The sequence below is a fragment of the Mustela erminea genome, chromosome 17 (genome assembly GCF_009829155.1).
Source record: "Mustela erminea isolate mMusErm1 chromosome 17, mMusErm1.Pri, whole genome shotgun sequence".
NCBI lineage: Eukaryota > Metazoa > Chordata > Mammalia > Carnivora > Mustelidae > Mustela > Mustela erminea.
In genome coordinates this window covers 24,110,899-24,133,216 of record NC_045630.1, presented here as the reverse complement: position 1 = coordinate 24,133,216, position 22,318 = coordinate 24,110,899, and the positions used below count along the sequence as shown (strand labels likewise).

General features: G+C 50.0%; 1 long non-coding RNA gene across 1 annotated transcript; it reads left to right on the top strand.

The window, feature by feature from the left end:
- Nucleotides 1–17,517: 17,517 nt before the first annotated feature.
- On the top strand, nt 17,518–20,509 carry LOC116576550. The gene is made up of 4 exons (XR_004280204.1): nt 17,518–18,053; nt 18,164–18,287; nt 18,975–19,088; nt 19,536–20,509. It is a non-coding gene; the product is annotated as an uncharacterized LOC116576550 (long non-coding RNA).
- Nucleotides 20,510–22,318: the final 1,809 nt, after the last annotated feature.

Sequence of the window (22,318 nt, the reverse complement as noted above, 5' to 3'; positions counted from 1 at the left end):
GGATGCTTGTCATTTTCAGTTGCTAGGCGTTGAGGTCCTTTGTTACGCAGCAAGACATAAGACACAAGCATACCTCCTGTTCATTTTTTAAAACTTCAAAAGTTGAGCCACAAAGTATGGGGTTCTATGTAGAAATGTACAGTTTGGTGAGTTTTTCATGAATGTACATCACTAACCTTATTCTAGAACTTTTCCAGCACCCTTTTCCCACCCATACCTACTCTGCTCCCCTGTTAACCACTCTTCTAGTCTTTATTTCAATGTATTATTTTACCTGTTTTTGAACTTGATCCAGATGGAACTATATATGTGTTTTTTGGTCTCATTTCTTCTGCTCGAAATTACGTCTGTGTAAATCATGTGTATTGTTGTGTGCACAGCAGTTTATTATTTTGTAATCGCGGTGCAGTTCCCATGTTGTGAATAGGCCATCACTTATTTATCCATTCTCCCATTGGTAGCCCAAATGATTCTTTTTTTTTTTTTAAAGATTTTATTTATTTATATGACGGAGAGAGAGATCACAAGTAGGCAGAAAAAAAAAAAAAAGCGGGGGGGAAGCAGGCTCCCTGCTGAGCAGAGAGCGCAATGCAGGACTCAATCCCAGGACCCTGAGATCACAACCTGAGCCAAAGGCAGAGGCTTAACCTACTGAGCCACCCAAGAACCCCCCAAATTATTCTTTTTAAACAGGCGAAGTAAAAGCAAGTTTCCCTGTTGCCCTCTGTGCATTTGCCCGGTCTTTAAACACCTTCCCTGATCCATGGTGCCCTCTAGATCACTTTATATCCCCCCTTTTTCCCCCAACAAAAGTATTTATCAGACTGAAGAAAACCTTAAGCCTGGGACTTGAGCCCTGACCTCGCCAAAGCTCAGATCTACCTGTCTGTCCAGGTACCGGCCTTTGTGTCAAACTCAGTACAGACAAAATCAGACTCCCCACCTCTGCACCCGGATCCCTTCTCTGCCTGACTTCCCGACAGGGGTCTGTGTCCTCGCTCAGTGTCCGGCAGCCGGGCACAGGAGGATCTCTAGACAAGGGCTGGACCTTGTTCCCCACCAGGCTTTCCTTCTGACCCTATCTGCCTATCTACCCGGTGCCCTGCCTCAGTGTCCCAGGGGGAAATCTTCCATGCTGTAGAGCTCAGAGCCCCTGCCCTGAGAAGTCAGGCCCTTGGCCTTTTTTCCCAAAGCCCCTGTGGTTATTTTAGGATTTCTGAGAATGTGGGCAAACTATTGATTACAGCCAGGCAAGGGAATGCTCCTTCCTCTTTACCCTGCTCTCTGTCGCTTCCTCCATGGTAGGTCTTTGATGGCTCTCAGGACCTTTCCTGGCAGAGCTGAGGAGGAGAGAAGAGGGCGGGTTGCTCAGAGAGCACACAGCACTGGCTTGTTACCCACTATCCCGGCCCCTCAACGGATGTGTGGGTGTGCAGCTAGCATTCCCGATTTCTGACACGGGTACCACTTAGTCATTCAAGTTTTACACTTTGCCTCCCTTCCTCCATCCCTCCCACAGCAAACATGCTACCCATTCCCAAGCAATCTTTACGACATTCCCAACGGGCGTCCCCCGGTCCTCCAACTCCTGTGCCTACTCTAATCCAGGCTCGTAGCATCTGGATCCTAAACCACTCACAGGAGCTTCTGACCCACTTCCCTTGGTTCCAGTAGTTTCCTCCAACCTGTAATTCATTCTCACCACTTCCACGTATTTGGTCCTTAACCACCACTTTCTACTCCAACACTGTCCTTTGCTCAAAAGCCTCCAGTGCCTGTTACTCATGGGATAATGTCTGAACTCCCCAACGTATTGTTCAAGACCTTGCTTTTCTGATCTGATCTTAGATGCCTGACGTTTTCTCCCCCTCTCCCTACTGGTAAGGCCGCATTGTCGGGTCCCACCCGTGCTCTGCTTGTCTCCACGCCCTTGTGCTCCCCTCCTCCTCCCATTTCCACGAAGCCTCAGTCATGCCTGCTGGCCTGCCCTCGGCCCCCACAAGCTCCTCAAGGAGGACTGAGCTGCTCAGTCATGCAGAGACATTTCCCACCTGTGGACATCTTTTCCTCCCCATGCCCCTGGTCAGTGTCTAGAGCCAGCGCTTCCATTGTCTTCCTCATCCTCAGTGTGGAGGCCAGAACTCTACACTTGGCAGGCTCTTAGGAAGTGTTTGTTGCCTGAACTGCTGTGTAGGCTGAGCTGGCTCTCTTGATCACCGCGCCCCCCAGGACCTGTGGCCATGGCACCGTGCCCCAACAGTGCCAACCACGGTCTCTTCCCATGTAGATCCCTGCAAGATTGAGCGGGCTCTTTGGAGGTGCTGAGAAGACTCTCGGGACTGTCCAGACTTCCATCCCAGATCCTGTCTGGCAATCTCCTTAGGTGACTGTGCCCTGTATTTAGATGGGCTCATGGGATGAGTGAGGAAGTTCCCTCTTGAGACTTGATTTTGTGGCCAAATTCCCCTTAATGTTTTTTTTTTAAGATTTTATTTGTTTATTTGACAGAGAGATCACAAGTAGACAGAGAGGCAGGCAGAGAGAGAGAGAGAGGGAAGCAGGCTCCCTGCTGAGCAGAGAGCCCGATGTGGGACTCGATCCCAGGACCCAAGATCATGACCTGAGCCAAAGGCAGCGGCTTAACCCACTGAGCCACCCAGGCGCCCCCCCTTAATGGGTTTTCAAACCTATGCAGACCTAACACAAGGTCATCAGGGAAACCGAGCTGCCAGGACCAGCTAAATCTTTGTGCAAATGATCTGCAGTGCTGATCAAGCCCTGCGGGCTAGAAGCAGTGGTCTCTGCGGTCCCTGTCCCTCGGCTCTTCCCAAGTTCCCTGAGCCCCGGTTCCACATCATCTGATGCAGAGGCGGCAGAAGGACAACAGGGTGTGTGGAGAGGAGACGTTTTTCTGGCTGCTTAACAGCTGTCACATCTGCCCTTGGGAAAGGACCTAAGGGAGCCAAAGACCATCATCCCTGCTGACCGTGCATGTGGGCCAGCTTCGCTGGTGAGCTCATGCTCTCTCCGTTGGTCTCGGTGTCACCTCATCTGGACTGGAATTACACTTGCTGTCTTCTCCCAGAGATGTTATCCCTGTCCCGTGCACAGAGCCTTTTGGAGGGTATCTCCCCAACCCGAGCCCCCGCTTCTTCGGGCTACAGGTCGCAGCTGATCAGACCAAGGTGGGTCTCCAACTCCACCGCCCACACTTCCTTCCCCGGGAATTGGGAGTTGGGCGACACTCCACTGGCTCCCAGAACTGAGGACTTCTAAACTGGGGGCGGCCCAAGAAGCAGAAGAGCAGGTCTGTAAAAAAAGACAACAGTTTGCAGAGAGAGAAGGAGGAAGCAGAGAAGCCGAGAACTGTGGAGAGCCACCTGGGCTCCTGCCTCAGCTCTGTGACAGCCCCGGAGCGTGGTCCAGTCCTGTCACCAAGGGAGGCTTCCCATTACCGCTGAGGTGGGCGGGCATCTCAGCCTCTGAGCCTACCTCTGCAGCTTGCTGTGGGGACTCCCAGGCCCAGAGCGGCACAGGGAGCAGCGCTCAGCCCCACACACAGCTGCCGCGGGGCAAAAGGGGCACCACACGCAGGGACCCCACGACAGGGCCAGTGCCCTTCGCTCCCTTTGCTCTGTGGCTCTCCAGGCCGGCCGGCCACACTCCCAAGGGTAACAGGAGGAGGAAGGAGCAGCGCCTGAAAACGCCTACGTCATCATAGGGGCGTGGTGAGGGCAGCATAAGAGGATATGCAGAGGCTTTTATTTATTTATTTATTTAAAATCTAAAAAAAAAAATTTTTTTTAGAGGCGTTCATTTTTTAAGTGAGAACTGCCTGACAGTGATGATGTGAAGAATTGCTTCTCCTCGGTTCAAAGGCCTTCAGTTCCCAGGCCCAGTCTCCCGTCACCTGGGCTGACTCCGGTCACAGCCACTCCAGCAATGAGATGAATGTGGATCAAGTTCATGCAACAAATAAACAAATGACCTACAGCTGTTTGGAGAGGAGGCAGGATGTGTGTATTGGGAAAGCAAACCATAGGAAAATACACGAATGGTAAGGGACCGGGCTGGGCTGGTGCAGAGGACAGAACAGGTGGGTCCATTGTAACGCAGCCTCTCGGCTCTGTAACTCAGTGTCTGGTTCCCACAGAGGGAGGCCGATTGGCTCACCCAGGCCACCCAGAGATCACGGGTGCCACGGCCCCAGCCTGGTGCTAGCAGTCACCATAGAGATGTGTGGCTGAGTCATTTGGTGGCGATTAGGTGGGCAGGGCTGGGCCCAGGAGGAAACCTGGCTGTGTCATCCATTTCTGTCCCCGCCATGGGGCCTGGCAGAGTGCTGACTCCCAGCCTCCCTCGCCCTGGGTCGCCCTCCCGGGTCTCAGGTCACAGCCAGCTCCGAAGGTGGACAAGGATGGCTTCAGGCCACCACCACCATGGATGCGAGCCCAGACCAATCTCTCTCAGACTCAATAGGTCTGATTATACCCACGTCCATGCCAAATGACTGCCCACCTGCCTTCCTAAACGGGCTACGCTGACTGGCTCCAGGGGCCCCCCGAGGCTCCCTGCAACCCCCTCGACAGTATTTTTCTTTCTTTCTTTCTTCCTTTCTTTTTTTAAAGATTTTATTTATTTGACAAAGAGAGACACAGCGAGAGAGGGAACACAAGCAGGGGGAGTGGGAGAGGGAGAAGCAGGCGTCCCGCTGAGCAGGGAGCCTGATACGGGGCTCGATCCCAGGATTCTAGGATCATGACCTGAGAGGAAGGCAGACGCTTAATGACTGACTGAACCACCTAGGCACCACCCCCTTGCCTCAGGACGGTATTTCAAAGGTGATTTGTCCTCTCTGTGTGATCAAGGTGGCTGTTTGCTACTGCTCTCTATATTAAAACGAACACAACACAGCAAGTTCCATCTTCAGAATTGAGATGAAAGAGTGACTGGAAACCTGACCCTGATTCCAGCAGTCAAAAACCCAGAAGGTGGAGAAGCGCGCCCTCTCGGGCGATGGAGTGACATCTCATGGCGGTTCTGCCCATGTGACACTTGAACATGGATATCAGCTTTCCAAAGTGGTGACCAAGAAGGTTTTGTTTTGTTTTTAATGGATGATGAGTTTGTGGGGAGATGAGCGCCTCTGCTGGCAGTCTTTTTAGAGTGACATTTCTGAGGGGCAATCTGGTGACACGTATCAGATGCCTCAAAAGACAGAAAACAATTACGGATGGATGCCAAGACTTAGTTAGCTACAAGGGCACTTGTCATGGAGTCATTTATAAGATATACTTAAAAATCAGAAACAAGGGGCGCCTGGGTGGCTCAGTGGGTTAAGCCTCTGCCTTCGGCTCAGGTCATGATCTCAGGGTCCTGGGATTGAGCCCCACATCGGGCTCTCTGCTCAGCAGGGAGCCTGCTCCCCACACCCACCCCCCCCCCCCCGCCTGCCTCTCTGCCTACTTGTGATCTCTCTCTGTCAAATAAATAAATAAAATCTTTAAAAAAATCAGAAGCAAAAAAAAAAAAAAATCAGAAACAATGGAAATGGACACCAACTGTTTCAATAAATTACAACTTACCCGTGAAGGGGCATGTGCTACTGATACTAATAATAAGTTGTTGAAATATACTGAATGCCATCAAGAGATGTTTAAGAATATAATGGTAGATGAAAAACAGCAAATTAGGAAGCAGTGTTAGTATAATCCCATTTTTGATAAAAATGTGTGTGGGTGTGTGTGTAGATGTGCACGCATGCAAAGAGGGGTGCACGAACTAGAAAGACTTAGAAGGATATACATAAGAGTAACAGCAGTGGTTTTCTCTGCACAGGATTGTGACAACTGTCATTCTTTGTGCTTACCTATAATTTCTAGGTTTCGACAATCAGCTTGTATCATTTGTATAATAAAAAAAAAAAAAAAACAACACTTTTCTTTTTTAAGGAAGAGGAAGGTAGCCCAGGAAGCACTCTTCAGAATGGAGGTAAAGTCAATTGAGACCTCCTAAAATCTCTGCTAATGGAAAGCGCCTTCGACCCTTCTACTTCCTAGGAGTGACCAGGCCCTTTGCACTTACAAATGTTCGTTCCTACTTCCTCAGCTAATCACATACCCAGCTTCCTCTCCTCAAGATTACCTTCTCAGTGATACTTTCTCTATTATTCCACGCAAATAATAACATGCCCAGCCTCGGCATTCTTTATGGTCCATACTTGGCTGCATTTTTTCTCTCCAGCCCACTTATCACCAACTTCCATAGTCAATATTCTACTTGTTTGTTGTCTGCCTTCTTCTACTAAAATGCAAGCTCCTCGAGAACAGAGATTTTGTTACTGTCACTGCTCTGTCCCGGGGCCTTGGGCAGCACCAGGCATAGAGGATGGGATCAACAAACACTTGCTGAAAGGACACGTCGGTGTAAAGATGTTCACTATATCCAAGTGCTTCAGGCCCTGTGCTAAGAGCATCACCTGCAACCTTTCACTTTATTCTTCCAACAACCCTGTAAAGTCATTCTATTGTTTCGGCGAAGTCATTTGAACTGCCACTCTCCCTATCTTAAGCTGGATGAAATAGGCATGGAGAGAGGAGGTAGTGAAAATAACCCATCCAAGGTCATGAAATAAGTGGTAGAGTTGAAATTTGAACCTGAGCATTCTGATTTCAGAACCCATTTCCTGGGGCGCCTGGGAGGCTCGGTTGATTAAGCATCTGCCTTTGCCTCAGGTCATGGTCTCAGGGTCCTGGAGCCCCACGTTGGGCTCCCTGCTTAGCTGGGAACCTCCTTTTCTCTCCTCCTTACTTGTTCTCTCTCAAATAAATAAATAAAAATCTTAAAACACACACACACCCCCCAAAAAAACCATTTCCTCTCCACTCTTGCATCTCACGGTGTGGTTTCCCTAAACCAGACCAGCAGCATCAGCACCATCTGGGACCTTGTTAGACTTGGGGAATCTCAGGCTATATTCCAGACCTACCGAATTAGGTTCTGCATTTGAACAGGACTTCCCAAAGTGACTCTATGCCCACTGGAGGCTGAGAAGCAGTGCTCTGTGCTAGGCTATCAGATATATGGAAAATAGGAGGCCTTCGTCTGACCAAAGGGCTGCTCACAGTCTGGGTTAGTCTAGCTTTGGGTTTGTACCCCTCGGGGTTGTTCTCCTGCCTGCTACTTGCCGACCCAGGAGCAGCTCAGTATCTGCTGGTTGCAATCCTGCAGACGTGCTGGAAAGGGTCTCGTGCAGAGACCAAAGCACTTGGCTTCTCTCTTCAGCTACCCCTTGTGCCTCCAGGGGAGAGCCAGAGTTTCATGTGGATTAGGGAACGCTCAGGGCCAGCCTCTGCCCGGGAGCCAGCCAGGGTTGCTTCTCTTTCTTGGGGGAAACCTCTTAGTTCATTTAGGGAAAAGGAGACCTGTACCTCTCAATCTCATGCGACAGAGCCCCCTGACGTCAGAGATGTAGCTGAGCCAAGACTAGAAGCTCACCAGACTTCAATCTTAGGCTTGTTTTGAAACAAAACCAAAACATACTTTCTTCTTCTTTTTTTTTTTTTAATTTTTTTTTAAAAATTTATTTGTTTGACAGACAGATTACAAGTAGACAGACAGGCAGGCAGAGAGAGAGAGAGAGGAGGAAGCAGGCTCCCCGCTGAGCAGGGAGCCCAATGCGGGGCTCGATCCCAGGACCCTGGGACCATGACCTGAGCCGAAGGCAGAGGCTTTAACCCACTGAGCCACCGAGGTGCTCCCAAAACCTACTCTCAATTAAATCATTACTGTCTGGGAGTCCACCCTGACACTCATTTTTATCACTAGGAGCCACCTTCAGCTTGACATTCACTGAACAGTAGGCCTGACATAAAAGCAGAAATCTTCACTCCTAATCTTGCCCGAGCACATTAAAATCAAAGGTATTCTCTATAAACCCTCCTGCAAAAGCTGACTATTGAAAACCCACCAGCAGAGGGCGCGAGAGCCCCATCAGTCTCTGCCCACTGACCTCTCCAGTAGGAAAAGCTGCAAGGTCGCTGAAAAGAAAGTCAGACAAGATGGGTTGGTGGGCATGGTATACTAGACCCTGGGTCTCAATCTGGATTCGTCTTTGTAATTTTGTGGGATCCCAAGACAACTGACCCTTCTGATTTGTCTCTATAGGAAAACCAGTGATAACCACATAAAGAATCATTTCCAAAAGTCCTCCCATAATCCAGTGCTTGGAAATCACCAGAAGCGTCCCACACCCATTCCTTTACCTACTTACCCAGTGCTTTGCTGAGCGCCTGCAAGGAGCCGGGCGCTGGGTAGCCCATGCACTTCTCAGAAAGTGGTGCTGTCACAACAGTGAGATTCAAGACTAGCCCTCAAAAGCCTTCTAAGTCTTTAGTAGGGAAAATAGAATTAGACTATTTTCTGTTCTGGGGTAGAGAAAAGGAACGGCTGGAGGACAGTGTGGAAGAGAATGGAAGTGTGGGAAGAGAAGGGGGAGATGAGCAGGAATAAGAGGACCCTGGGGCAGGGGAAGCCAAGTTGGGTTTCAACCCCTGCCTGTTGTACATAAAATACTAAACCTAAAAGGTTTGTCTCTCGCATACTCCCATTTTCCTTTCTAGACCCTGAGTTGGGTCTAGACTCTCATCTCCCCAGAGCCCAGAACTCCTTCCCACAGCACACGCCAGCCTGGCCTGCCCACCCGGCTCCACGTTCCTGAGTTTTCTATCCTTCACTCCCGCCTGCTCTCCCTGGCCTGCAGCGGCCCTTCTCAGCTCAGTGTTAGTAGGACAGCAATTAAACTACTGCACCCCAAGTGTTATCTTCTGGAGTCCCCAGATCCCCTTTTTTTTTTTTTAAAGATTTTTAAAAAAGATTTTATCTATTTATTTGACACACAGAGAGAGCTCACAAATAGGCAGAGAGGCAGGCAGAGTGAGAGGGGGAAGCAGGCTCCCCGCTGAGCAGAGACCCTCCCCACCCCATGCAGGGCTCAATCCCAGGACCCTGAGATCATGACCTGAGCTGAAGGCAGAGGCTTTAACCCACTGAGCCACCCGGGTGCCCCCAGATCCGTCTTTCATTGCTAAGTTCTCAGACAGTGGGCTGGAGGGCCAAGACAATTTCAGGCTGTTTATTCAGGGATGATAGTTTGGGAGCCAGGCATGCCACGTGGGTCCCATACAATCTATCAGAGGAGCTGGCAGGAGGGGCATCTCTGGGGGTGAAGGGTTGGTACAGAATGGTCATGGCAGGTCAAAGATTTGCAGGTCCCGGATAAGTACCTCTGAGCCATTCTGAGTGTGTGTGACAGTGACTTTGTGTGATTCTGCGTGCTTGGATGAGGTCAGAGGGGGAGGGTCAGTTCAGGGGGCAACTCCCCTAGGAAGGCACCTCTCTGAGCTCATTCTGCATTTAGTGCCTACACCCCGCTAACTACTTATTACTTTTGGAACCTGGCCACCCAGAGTGTGGCCCAAGGACCAGCATCACTGCATCATTCAGAAGCTAGTTAGACCTGCCGCATCTCAGCTCCCCAGGTCTACTGACTCAGACTCTGCTATTTAATGAGGTATCCAGGTAATTTGTAAGCACGTTAAAGTTTGAGAAGCGTTGCTCTAGAGAACACTCCCCCCACCCCCACACACACACCTGCTGCCAAAAAAAGAGATTTTAAACTCCTCAAGACGGTCTTTGTCTATCTCTACAGAGTCTGTGACTATAAATATTTGTTGACTCAGAAGTTACACATGTTCATCCTCAGAGAATGCTGAGTGGCCACAGAACTACAGCCAATACCTGCTCTGACTTTAAGACCAGGATCAACTAAAATTTGAGGTTCCTTTGGTGGGATAAGAGAATAGGTAACTTTCCGACATTCAGAGTGAGATAGCCAAATACCATTTCCTACTAAAAGCAATCAGGGTTCCTTAGTTAAATGGCTGATTCTAGATCTGGGCAGAAGGTGAACAAGAGACTTGTACAAAATATAAGAGACTTCTTGGATCAGGTCTAAAGAATTCAGGAGTCAAATAGAAGAGGCTCCTACTGGCCAAAATGTGGCCATGTGAGCATTAGCAACAATACTAACTACAATGAATCCAAACACATCAAATGTATTAAAAGCTGTGAATTAGGAGTAATACTCAAAACAGAGCAAAACAAAACTTTGTTCACCGTTGCAGGATGCTAGGAAAGCAACTCATTATTTTGCAGATGGTAAATAAAGGAGGAAAATCAAGCAATTCTTCTGGATATCAAATAATAGAGAATGATACCTGTCATTTCTCCTTCACTTTTAGGCTGCAGTGATGATGAAGGAGAAATGATGGAATCAGATATCACTATTTTGAAACATTTAATGAACCAAAAGATTCAAGCATTGGTCCTCTGTAAAATCAAATGTCATAGGAATATGACTCCTGTTGGAAGAACAGATCATCACTGAAACCAAACCTGAACCTGAGTAAGTTCTAAATCCTGTACCAATTTACAGGAAAAATAGGAACACAGAACTTGTTAAACTATACCATAAGGAGATCATCAGCAAAGTCTAGATTGTGAACAAATCTACAGGATAAACAACCTGTGTGTTCAACAAACAAACTTCAAGGGAGAAAAAAAAGAAGTGACCACAGATGAAAACAGACAAAAGTTCTATCAACCAATTTCAACATGTGACCCTCATTTGGACCTTGATTCAAACTATTTAAAAAATTTTACTATTGGGCACCTGGGTGCCTCAGTTGGTTAAGTGACTGCCTTCGGCTCAGGTCATGATCCCGGAGTCCTGGGATCGAGTGCCGCATCTGGCTCCCAGCTTCATGAGGAGTCTGCTTCTCCCGCTGACCTTCTCCCCTCTCATGCTCTCTCTCTCACTCTCTCCTGCTCTCAAATAAATAAAATCGTTTTTAAAAATTTTATTATTGAAATACACTTACTATATGATGTTATATTAGTTTCAGGTGTATAGCATACTGACTCAAAAATTCTGTTACTCAGTGCTCACCGCAATAAGCTTAATCACCATCTGTCACCATACATCATTGTTACAATGTTATTAGCTACATTCCCCATGTTGTATCTTTTCATCTCTGTGACTTACTTATTTTACAACTGGACATTTGTGCCTCTTAATCCCCCTTCCCTTATTTGCCCACCCCTGTCCCCTCTGGCAACTACCACTTTGTTCTCTGTATTTCAAGACTCTGTTTCTGTTTTCCTGTTTGTTTGGATTTTTAGATCCCACAAATAAGTGAAATCATATGGTATTTGTCTTTCCCTGTGTGACTTACTCCACTTAGCATACTACCCTCAAGGTCCATTCATGGTGTCACAAATGATAAGGTTTCACTCTTTTTTTATGGCTGAATAATAGTCAAACTATTTTTTTAAATCCATGGATGACAATTTTGAGACATCAGGATACTTGAACAGTAGAAATTGTGAATTTGTTCTGGTGTATAATAGAATTGTTGTGTTGAAAAAAGAAGAATTCTTTTTGAGTGATTTAGTCACACTTTTATAGAAGAAAATTGAGCCGAGCTAAATTGATAGGTGTGGGGTGTGGGGCAAGTTTGGCCGTTGTGGTTGGCCAAGAGCCAGGAATGTGATAGTTAATGATCTATTCTGTGTACTTTTGTGTATATTCCAAAGTCTTTAAAATTAAAAAAGCTAAAACAAACAAGAGATATATAACAAAGTGTTGGTCTAGAAAAGAGTATAAGCAAAACAAAATAGACTTTAGTCCAAGGATCCAAAACTGTGTAAGAACGATAAGATGACCTTCCTTGTCTCATTCTCAACTTTCCCATACTTAGATTTTTTTTTAATAATGTAATAATTTTCCTTCAGAGGTGTTCTATAAACTCTCAATTCACAGTCTGGAGAATATACCAGAAACCAAAAAGTTATCCAAACTCAAGGAGAAACAGTTGGATACAGAAATAATTATGGAAGCTATGGGGTCCAAGAAGGGCATAGCTGAGTTCACACCAGAAGTCCACTGACGGAAGGCCTGAGCCAGACTGAAGATGTGTTCACCACCAAGTTGGGAATGGAAATAGTGTGTTGGTTTAGCATCCTTCTCCCTACCAGAATCAAATGTTAGAGGCTGGTTCTTTCCCATGGCTACACATTCAAATCCCCTGGGGAGTTCTGGAAATGGGCTGCCTCCCCGTCTCCCCAATCTCCCTTACAGGGAGCTCTCTGCAGGTGATGTCCATGTGCAGCCAGAATTGAGGCTCTTAGTGTCTGGACCACGCAGGCTTGGGATTGCAGCCGGTCTGGGCATATCCAACCACAGCTGGGAAATGGTGGCAGTCACTGCTGAGTGAATGACAAAGAGAGCTGACGGGTGAAAGGCTGGGTGTCAGCTTCATTCTATTTGTTGTGAGTCACTTGAGGTCATCTGGAGCCACTGTCGGACCTGAGTCACTCTCCCTGGGTCTCTGGGATGTGGCTGAGGTCCAGGGAGGCCAGAGCTTGGCTCCAGGGGGCTCAGCCCTGGGCTTGGGTGGCTGCAGGTTCCAGCAGGATACGTCTCATCTCTAGGGCAGACGGCTACTGGGTAGAAGCCAGGTGGGACAAAGCTGGGAGGAAAAGGCTGCCAGGGTGCTCAGATCAGGCTTCCGCAGTATGCTGGGCTGTGAGTCAATCCCGAGTGACACCCAGCAAGCAGTGGGCAGCGCCAAGCGGGGATTCCATCTCCATGGTGACCAGCAGAAGCCAGGGTGACCCACAGGCCAAATCCCTCCCTGCAGGATCTACGCCCAGCGCTGAATAGAGACTTTCATCAGCGTCAAGGCAGAGAATTCTACTGCTAACTGACAGGGAGCACAGAGATTTCAAGTAAATGTGTCAGGAGCCACTGATCCCTGGCAGTTGAGGTTGGGGGGGGGGGGTGGTTTCTAAGCAATCAGGACATACTATGGGGAAATATGACTCAAGTTCCCAAAATGCCCTTCTCAGGTATTGCCTGTGACACAGAGCAGGGCCCCTCCTCCTCCTTGCCCAGTGGTAGTGGGATGGGCACCTCCCTAGCCAGCTCAGGTACTGCTTGGCCTCCTGGCTGGTCTAGTAGGAGACTGCCACTTTCAGGTCCATTTGGCCCAGAGGAAAGCCTCCTACACCTCCCAGGATTTGTGACTCAGATGACCTTCTACCATACCCACCTTCTGCTCCAGGTGTGACTTCACCCTTTGCCTCAGCCCCACCCAAGTTGACCAGCCCAGCATTGCTCATGGCTTCCTAACCTGAGATCCTTCTCTCTTGACCTCTCAAGAGCTCTCCTTCTCAGGAAGTCCTATTGGCTTCAATCTGGCCTTCATGGGACATCTCCCTCTCTGACCATGGCCCTAGAGGTCGTGGTATCACTTACTTGCCACCAGGCAACACTAAAGCAGGGATTTGTAAGCAACCAACCAAGTAAGCAATGAGAAGTTTAAGACCTTCAAAGAACTGCAAGCAAGCCATTTTGGTGAAGCAGAGTCCATGTGAGACCAAAGGAAGGCAAAGTCATGTGAGTATAAGGACTATGCAATCAGGACAGTTTTCCGGAGGAGACTGGACTTGAGCCTGGTAAGGAGGACAGGCTGGGTATTAGTTAGGTGCTGAGAAGTGGTGGGGCTGAGCAGCCAGCTCATGGTGATAGAAAAGTCAGGAGCAAATGGGCTCTGGGAATCCTTGTGGGCAGACAAGAGCGAGATCCACAGTACGTAACCACTGGCCCTTACCCACCAGACTGTGGAGGTGCCGGCTGTGCCAGCTGTGACCCTCAAGTTGCTGGATTGGGATCTGGGGTCTCCTGGGAAAGGACCAGGGTAATCATGGGCAGGTGGCATTTGTGTTGGGGGCAGGGGCTCAGGGCAGCAGTTGCTTACCAACCAGGATGGAAGCAGCTGGGTATTTCAAGCCCCCCGAGGACCATGAGTAGTGTGCACTGTCTGAAGGTCTACCCAGCCTGTGTGTGGGGCAGTGGCCACAAGATGCAAGCCCAGCGCCCAGGAATTCTGATGGGATGCGTAAGCTGCATACTTGTCTGCAGGAGGACACAGCTGTGAGTCAGGAGCATTCGCTTTCCCTCCTTCTTGGAAAATATTATGTTCCAGCATAGCACAGAGAGCCCAGAGGGCAGCCACTGGTGTTGGGAATGCTGACCTGTCTCTATCCTGGTCCAGCCAACACCCAGACAGAGCCCAGGCCCCACCCGAGAGACGCATTAGCCTTGCAGCCCTGTCTCTGACTCAGAGGCTTGCGATCCCCTCGGGAATCGGACTCCGGCCTTGGTTGGTCTTGTGAAGTCAGGTAAATTCCCAGGGACAATGAGACTAGGAGGTTGATGACTTGTCAGCTCATTCAGAGCCAGAAAAATCCGAAGACTGTCCCTGGGACAGAGTGGTTGGTCCCTGTGCCATCGGGTCTGGCTTTCTGGGAGAGAAGCCCTCCCCTTTACAGAGGGCGTGGACTCCCGGAGGCAGTGGTGGGCGTTTGGCGGGGGTTGCACAGCAAGACTTGGACAGGCCAAGAATCCTAACTTCAGGGAAGGGGAGGAGAAGAATCGACCCTATTACCAGGCAGTGGAGCGAGATGGCGACTGGGGGCGCAGCACAGCCAGGGCGGCCAGAGTCCTGGGGGGCAGGTGCAGGCACTGACCAGCTGGTGCCAGCAGGGAGGGAACATACTGGAGTGGATGTGGAGACCCTCATGGACACTGTTAGCCGGAAGCCAGAGAACCACGCTTGGGACACGGGCAGGTCCCACGGCAGGCCAGGGCCATGCCACTGCTGACACTGTCGCCCCCCCAACATGGCACGCTGCCTTCATAGGGGTCCCTTGGCCTCACCGCCATAGCTATAAATACATTCTCTTCTGTCGCTGTACCTTCTCCCATACGGGTCAGAACCCGCAGGTGGCCAGACCAGGAGCGAACAGGTGCAAGCTCTTCAGGATAGGGAGGAAGAGCACGTGGCCCATGAACACCCTGAAATTGTGTAGAAAATGTTGCTTGTGCGCACATGTAATTTTTCTGGAGCAAGGTCAGAGCTTTTCATGGGATCCTCAGATGAAAACGAGTGCGGCTCTAGAACAGTAGTTCTCAACACTTTCCTAATGCCCCTGAGGCCTGAAGGGATCCTCTGGAAGATCAGTTTCCATCCCACCCATTCAAGTCGGGCTTTAATCCCCTCATCTAGGTCAACACTCAGGCCCAAATGCGCCCTCCCTGCCATTCAGCCAGAACCACACACCTAACCAGGGTGTTGAAAAGTCATCTCCTCTGAACACCTCCAACCTGGAACTCTTGATTCATGTCACCCCCCGCTCCCCCGACCTGCTTCTTCCCCCAGTCTTCGCTGTCACAGTTAATCATGGTCTTCTGTTCTCTGAAGCGGGAGAACTGTTAAGCCCTGGGTTCAAATCCCAGCTTTGCTGCGGGCTGGCTGTGTGACTTTATGCAAACTAATTAAATTCTCTGGGCCTCGATGCCCTTTTCTGTAAAATAGGGACAATAATACCTTGTTCATAGGAGAGTTGTGAGATCTAAATGGCTTTACAATATGTCAAGGGTTTGGAAGAGCGTCTGGTTAACAGTGAATATTAGCAGCTGTCATTCCTCCAGTTGCTCCGGACAAATCCTAAGAACGAGCCTTTCTTCCTTCCTTACACATTACACCTCAGTCCGGGACAGACTCCTGTCCATCCCACCGGTGGAGGCAGATCCCAAATCCAGCCTCCTCTCACCATCTCCGTTGCTGCTGCCTTTGTCCAAGCCCCAACGGCACTCCCACTGGCCTCCAGACAGTGGCCCTGCTTCTGCTATTCCTGTCCTCCCGTCCTCCCGGCACGAGTTCCCCAAAGGGCAGTCAGAAGGGTGTTTTACAAGTGCACATCAGATCCTAGCCCTCCTTTGCAGACTCAGAACATACATCACACCCCTTATTTCAGCTAACAAGACCCTACCTGCTCTGGCTCTTGTCCATCACTCACATCTCACCTCCCACCACTTCCCCTTCCTCCCTTGGCTCCCCTCTGCTTAGAAGAATGCCAGGATAGAGGAGGTGCCATAGGGGCTGTTTGCCTAGGATGGCAAGGGGAAATTCCTCTGAGATGACACGTGGGCACACGTGCATAAGTACTGGAGAGAGCCCTACGCAGAGCTGCGGTGGGGAAGGGTGCATGCACACATTTCTTTGCCGTGACCTGGTTTTCTACAGATGGTGCTCAGTGCAGCTCCTACACCCCCACGGGGAGCAGCCCCAGGCCTGGGGGTGCAGGGGTGAGCTGGAGGAGCTCTGCCCCGGGTGCCGCCTTGCCTTCTTCCTCCCACGTCAGCCAGATGCAGGGTGAAGAGCCTATGGGCTGTGAGAACAAGCCCGAGGGATCCATGTGTTCTATCACTGCCTGGCTTGAAGCAGCATCCTCAGGGCAAGGAGGTCAAATGCGCAACATCCTCCACTTCTCCAAGCTGCCCTTCCCCTCTCTGCGCCCCTCTCTGCTCCTTAGCTAAGGGGAGTTACCAGAGGAAAATAACCCTTCGCTTTTCCGTTTTTCCCTTTTCTGAGGCCAAGAGAGAGGGGGCCCCCAGATCTCTAGGGGAGCTCCTCTGGATGCTGGAGTTGGTTCAGGTGGTGGGGACTGAAGTATAATAGGAAGGAGCAGCTCAGTGAATAAATGAGTGCTTCTCAGTCGCGTTTAACCCAAGACTCCAAAACACAGACCGGCCAGAGTCCTGCACACCTCTTGATTCTACCACCAGCTGCAAGAGTCCCCCGCCCGGAGCCTGCATACTTGGGAAATTTAAAGCGCCCTTGAAATAGTAGATGTTACCGTCTTCGTCCGCACTGTTAGTATTACTACCGTTCGGTTTCTTCTTTTGCTAAATGTGGATTCGTTCTTGGCAAGGAATGATAGCAACCTTACACCGAGCATCTCTCGGCGCCAGGCATTGTTCTTAATTGTCTGGGTGCTCAGCCCGCGGCGGTGGGAGGGAGCTGGGATCGCGGGGGCGTGCAGTTCCCGCCGCGCCCACTGGGTGGCGCAGGCGCCGCACTTTGTCCAGACCCTGGTGCAGGAGGCGCTGGGCTGACTTGGCGAGTCCCATCAGCGACCGAGGACCCGGGTGCCCAGCCCTGACCAGGCAGGCCGCCGAGGGCCTCTCCTGGGCGTTGGTTCCGACAAAGACTTTCCGTTTGGAAGAAACATTTTGGGGATTCCCATCTCACAGAGGAGGCTTCAAGGCCAAGGGAATGGGACAATGGGAATGGGAGTAAGAATGTGGGGGGTGGAGGGAGGAGGATGGGGAGGACTCTGGCAGAGTGAAGTGAGGAGGCACAGGTGATCAGTAGTCGAGGCCAAGCCTGTGGTCGGCCTTCTTTAATGGTTAATCAGGGGTACCTGAGGGGCTCAGTGTCTGCCTTTGGCTCAGGTCTTGATCCTGGAGTTCTGGAATCCAGCCCCACAACGGGAGAGAGCCTGCTTCTCCCGTTGCCCCTGGTGGTTCCCCTTCTCTCTCCCTCTGTCAAATAAATAAAGTATTTTAAAAAAATAACCAGTTTGCTGCATCCTGATCTTAAGGTTCTTGTGCCAATGTCGGGGGGAGGGGAGTGTGAGAGAGGCTCTCCCAGGTGAGCAGAGCCAAGTGGGTCAAGGCAGGTGGGTAGATGGGGGTGGAGACCAGTGGGGCTAGACACCTTGTCAGGCAGGGCCCGTGTCTGCTGGCCGGTCCCCTCTCTCCACCTATGGGTCTTTGCTTGGCATTTTCTCCACAGTTTCCAGAGTCCTGTGGGAAATTGCCCTCTTCTGACTTGACCCTTCCTTCACATCTGGACAACGAACCATTGGTCCCATCTAAATTTGGTTTTCTGCTTGCAGGAGGAGAAACCGGTGAGGCTGAGCTTCCCAGAAACACCAGCCAACAAGCAAGTGGATCTGGAAAGAATGCCTAAGGATTTATGGACACCTTTAGTGTCTCCCCCTTCGGGCACAGGACCACCTTCTGCTTCTTTGGCACATCCACAGGACATCTCGGCTGCCTCTCTGCACACAGCAGGGACCTGGTAAGTGCTTGTTACCTGATGGTGTACTAGGGAGCTGGAGAGCCGCCTCAGAGTAAGATGACCCTGGGCTATTCACATCAAATGTGGATTTCACCTTCTCGTTCCTAAAGGTTCTAATTCAGGAAGAGGAAGATGGAGCCCTGCAATCTGCATTTTTAACAAGCCCCTGGGATTCTGAGGCGCTAGTGGGCACTAGGACCACGCAATTGAACAAACATCAGCCAAGGCTTTTAGGTACCACCGTGGGACTGCGAGACGCTTGGGGTCCAAGGTCCCATCTACCTTTTTGAGCCTCGACCCCTGCTCAGTGTGGCTCCAGCCTCTTCCTTGGGTAGCATTTTATCCCCTGCCCCTCAGCCCCTACAGTTTCCCTGCACCTGATTTAGTTTGTTTGCTTGGGTTTCCTGACCTCGCTGGAATGTTGGGTCTGATTCTTTCAGAAGGTAAGCTTTTCATGGGCATCAGACTGAATGAACTTTTAGGACGCTTCAAACTGTTGTGCAGTGTGGGAGGAATTCTGTGACAAATGACATTTTCATTTTGTAGCCGTTCTTCTAGAACCTGCAATTTGCAAGCACTTCATTTTCTTTTCTTAAATGGAGAAGGTCTGATCTGCACCTAAACCACTGCCACCAGCCCACCCTCAGTCAGCTCACACAGAGAGCGGGGCTGTCCATCACTATGTCTAATTTTTAGGAATTGGGGGGGGGTGCATTGGTTTACTTATTTAATTAATTATGGAAAATAAATGAGAAAATGCCCACATTTTTTTGTCTTTTGGGGTTTATTTTTCCTTAGCTCAACCCTCCATCATAAAAATGGAAGGTTGACAGGCAAATAGATTATACCAAGAGTCCTCAATTGGGTATTTAATACTGCATTTTTAAGAGCCATATTTTAAAATTGCTCTGATAATACCAGGCACGATGTCCATGGCAGTGAGTCAACAGCACCTTCCCTGCGGGCAGCTGCCCTCTGATAACCCCTGAGATGCTTACACAGCCCCAGGAAGGATCATCATAGAGCCTTAATAAGGTAGGAGGCTGAGTGTTGGCGCCGGGATGCTCTAGAGACAGAAGGCAGGAGCTGGGCCAGACAGGCCTGTTGATTTTGTGCCTTGAGAGAGAAGCGAGAAATGGAAAATTATCTCTTTACCTTCCCAGCAAATACAGGGCCTTGCTCAGAATTTCTTCTGACTTGGTCCAGGAGATGCTGGCTGCCTGATTACATGGAGTCAGGTCAAGAAAGAAACTGTCTGTGAGGCTTCAGGAAAATGAATGTTCTCCCTACGCTATGAGGGCACTGGTGGCATGAGGGGAGGGAACTAGAAGGAGTGTCAGAGCCAGCTCCCCAAGCTGGGGGGAGGGGCGTGCCCACGGCAGGCACTTCCTAAAAGTTACACTTTGAAGTTAAATTTGGTGATGGTTTTACCCATGTTTAATGAGGCTTCAGGAAAGCACACACCTCCTTCTCTGTTGGCAGGATGCTAAGCTTGCTGGAATCGTCTCTGCTACGGAAGCAGCCACTGAGCACAGAGAACTTGCTCTGCGGCAGCCCCGGGCGGTCTGGGGACCCCACCCTGGGACCACACAAAGGGACAAGTACACCCAGATCTTCCAGGAGGCCGCTTGGTTCCAGGACAGTGACTCTTCGGGATTGGTTCTGACCACCCAAGTGCCAGGTGTCCGTTTCCACTTCTTTCAATTTCCCTGAGTCCCTGAGAGATCCGTCCGCGTGATTGCCTGCTTACGGACAAGGAGCACAGGATCTGCTTACAGACAAGGAACACGGGGCCGAGTGAGGCCAATGGCCTGGACCCAAGTCACAATCCCCTGCTGAATAGGGTGCCACACCCCGGGCATCCTGGGTGCCTAAAACGTCGTGGGCGAGGGCTTCAGTCCGTGCACCTGCGGTGAAGGGTGCAAGGCAGGCTCAGGGACCAAGCCAGTTGTCACTCACAATCCAAATCCCTCCCACTTGATCGCTGCTTCTGTAGTTGAAAAGCCAGGATGGTAATTTCAGCTTGTTCAGTGAAGTCCCAAGAAGTTCGTTTCCATGGCTCGTCTGCTTTAGGGCTGGGGCTGCGTAAGGCAATTACCATTTCATGCCCTAAACTGTTAACAATCAACTCTACAGATGCAAACATACACGTGACAAGAGACAAGCCCCAGCCCACTGGGAAGACAAGTGTCTACAGGACAGCTGCACAGAGCCTCAGGATTTACCTTCCGAGTCACCACCGGGCTTCCCACAATGGCACGGGAGAGAAAGAGGAAACCCAAGTGTTCCCACCCTGCCTTGTCACTTGTCATTACACCCAGCAATCCACGGAGGGGACAATGCTGAGCCAAACTTGGAAGGCCAGGAGGAAAGCACCAGGGTGGCCTTGGCACAATTCAAAGCAGCCTGTTTCAGACGCAACTTTGCGCTTCGGAAACATCTGAAAACTTCTTGGCCCCCGAGCATGGCATGGTTCATCTGAACCTTTTTTTTTTTTTTTTTTTTAAAGATTTTATTTATTTATTTGACAGATCACAAGTAGGCAGAGAGGTAGGCGTGGGGGGCGGTGTGTGGGGAGAAACAGGCTCCTTACTGAGCAGAGAGCCTGATGTGGGGCTTGATCCGAGGACCCTGAGATCATGACCTGAGCTGAAGGCAGAGGCTTTAACCCACTGAGCCACCCAGGTACTCCTCGTCTGAACCTTTTAGAAACCAATTTTAGTGCACTGCTGGAGGCAAGGAATGGCTTTCTTTAAGGAGCGTGTCTTTGTGTTGGGAGCTGTACCAAAATAAGATGGGCAGAACACGGGGTCTTGCCTGGATGTTTTCTAGACAGAAACTTAAAGAAAAAGAAGGCCCCAGAAAACACACGATGATGCTGACAGTGACAAAGAAAGAGAAGGCTATTATCAATTTTAATACAAATATAACCGCTATTGCTCTACTTCATTTGACACCTGGTTCCGTCTCCAAGGGAAGCTCTTGGAGCAATGCTAGAATCTAAGTTCTCTTCTGCCTTTGCCCTCATCTGAAGTTTTTATCACATATAGAATATACATCCTCAGTGTTTTAAAACAATCCATTCTTATATCTCATTGAACTTTACTCTCCAGTACTCAGGTTGGGGTCAAGGACTACATCTCTTGTGAAAAGAATGATAATGCCTAGTAAGCACTACCTTTAGATCTAGGCAAGAGATCCCTTTCAAGGGATAATCCCATGTCCTCCTTTCTGGAACACTCTCCAGGTAGCCAAGACCACTTCCTAAGTGTGTCTTCCCTGGGGACCATGTTGCCAGTCCACGGAATAGCCAATGGGCAGCTATGGCCAATGGGCAGCTACTCGCAGGAGGTCTGCCCAGATGCAGAGCTGGGCATTCACGTGCCTGGACATGAGAGCTTTCAGGGCCCCAGAGACTTTCTTCTCCCCTGGGAAAAAAAACAGGGGGATGGGCTGCAGACTGGGTACCAGGAAACACCTCCCCATGCCGCCACACGCTAGTATGGAGTTTCAATGAGGCCAAGATGTCTACATTTGAACTGGACTTCCCAGACCCGCTTGCTCTGAGGAGCTTAAAAGGCAGTGAGGTAGGGGTGATAATGGGCAGCTGTTGCCTGGCTTGGAGTAGGTGGGGTCAGGAGGGGTCTTCCCACATAAGGAATGCAGAATGCAGACTTCCCGTGGATCTTTTTCTCTGGCTCCCACACGTGCTGGATATGTCCGCGAGCTCAGTCCCTGAACACTCTGTTGAACTCTCATCTTGCCATTGCTAAAACCTATTTGGAGCCCAGAAATGAGTCACCAAAATAATGAAATGCCCAGCGTAAAACCAAAACCATGGTTGGAAGGGCCCCCGGATGGCTCAGTTGGTTAAGCATCTTTCTCTTGAACTCATCTCTGATTTTTTTTTTTTAAAGATTTTATTTATTTATTTGGCAGACAGAGATCACAAGTAGGCAGAGAGGCAGGCAGAGAGAGAGGAGGAAGCAGGCTCCCTGCAGAGCAGAGAGCCCGATGTGGGGCTCGATCCCAGGATCCTGGGATCATGACCTGAGCCGAAAGCAGAGGCTTTAACCCACTGAGCCACCCAGGTGCCCCTCAGCTCTGATCTTGATCTCAGCTCAGGTCTTGATTTCAGGATCTTGAGTTCAAGCCCCATGTCCCCATGTTCAACCAACCAACCAGCCAACCAAAACCACGGAGGGGGGGGGCGCTTTCTGAATAAGTAACTTATGAAAAAGAAAGTGGAAACGCGAGGCTCTGTA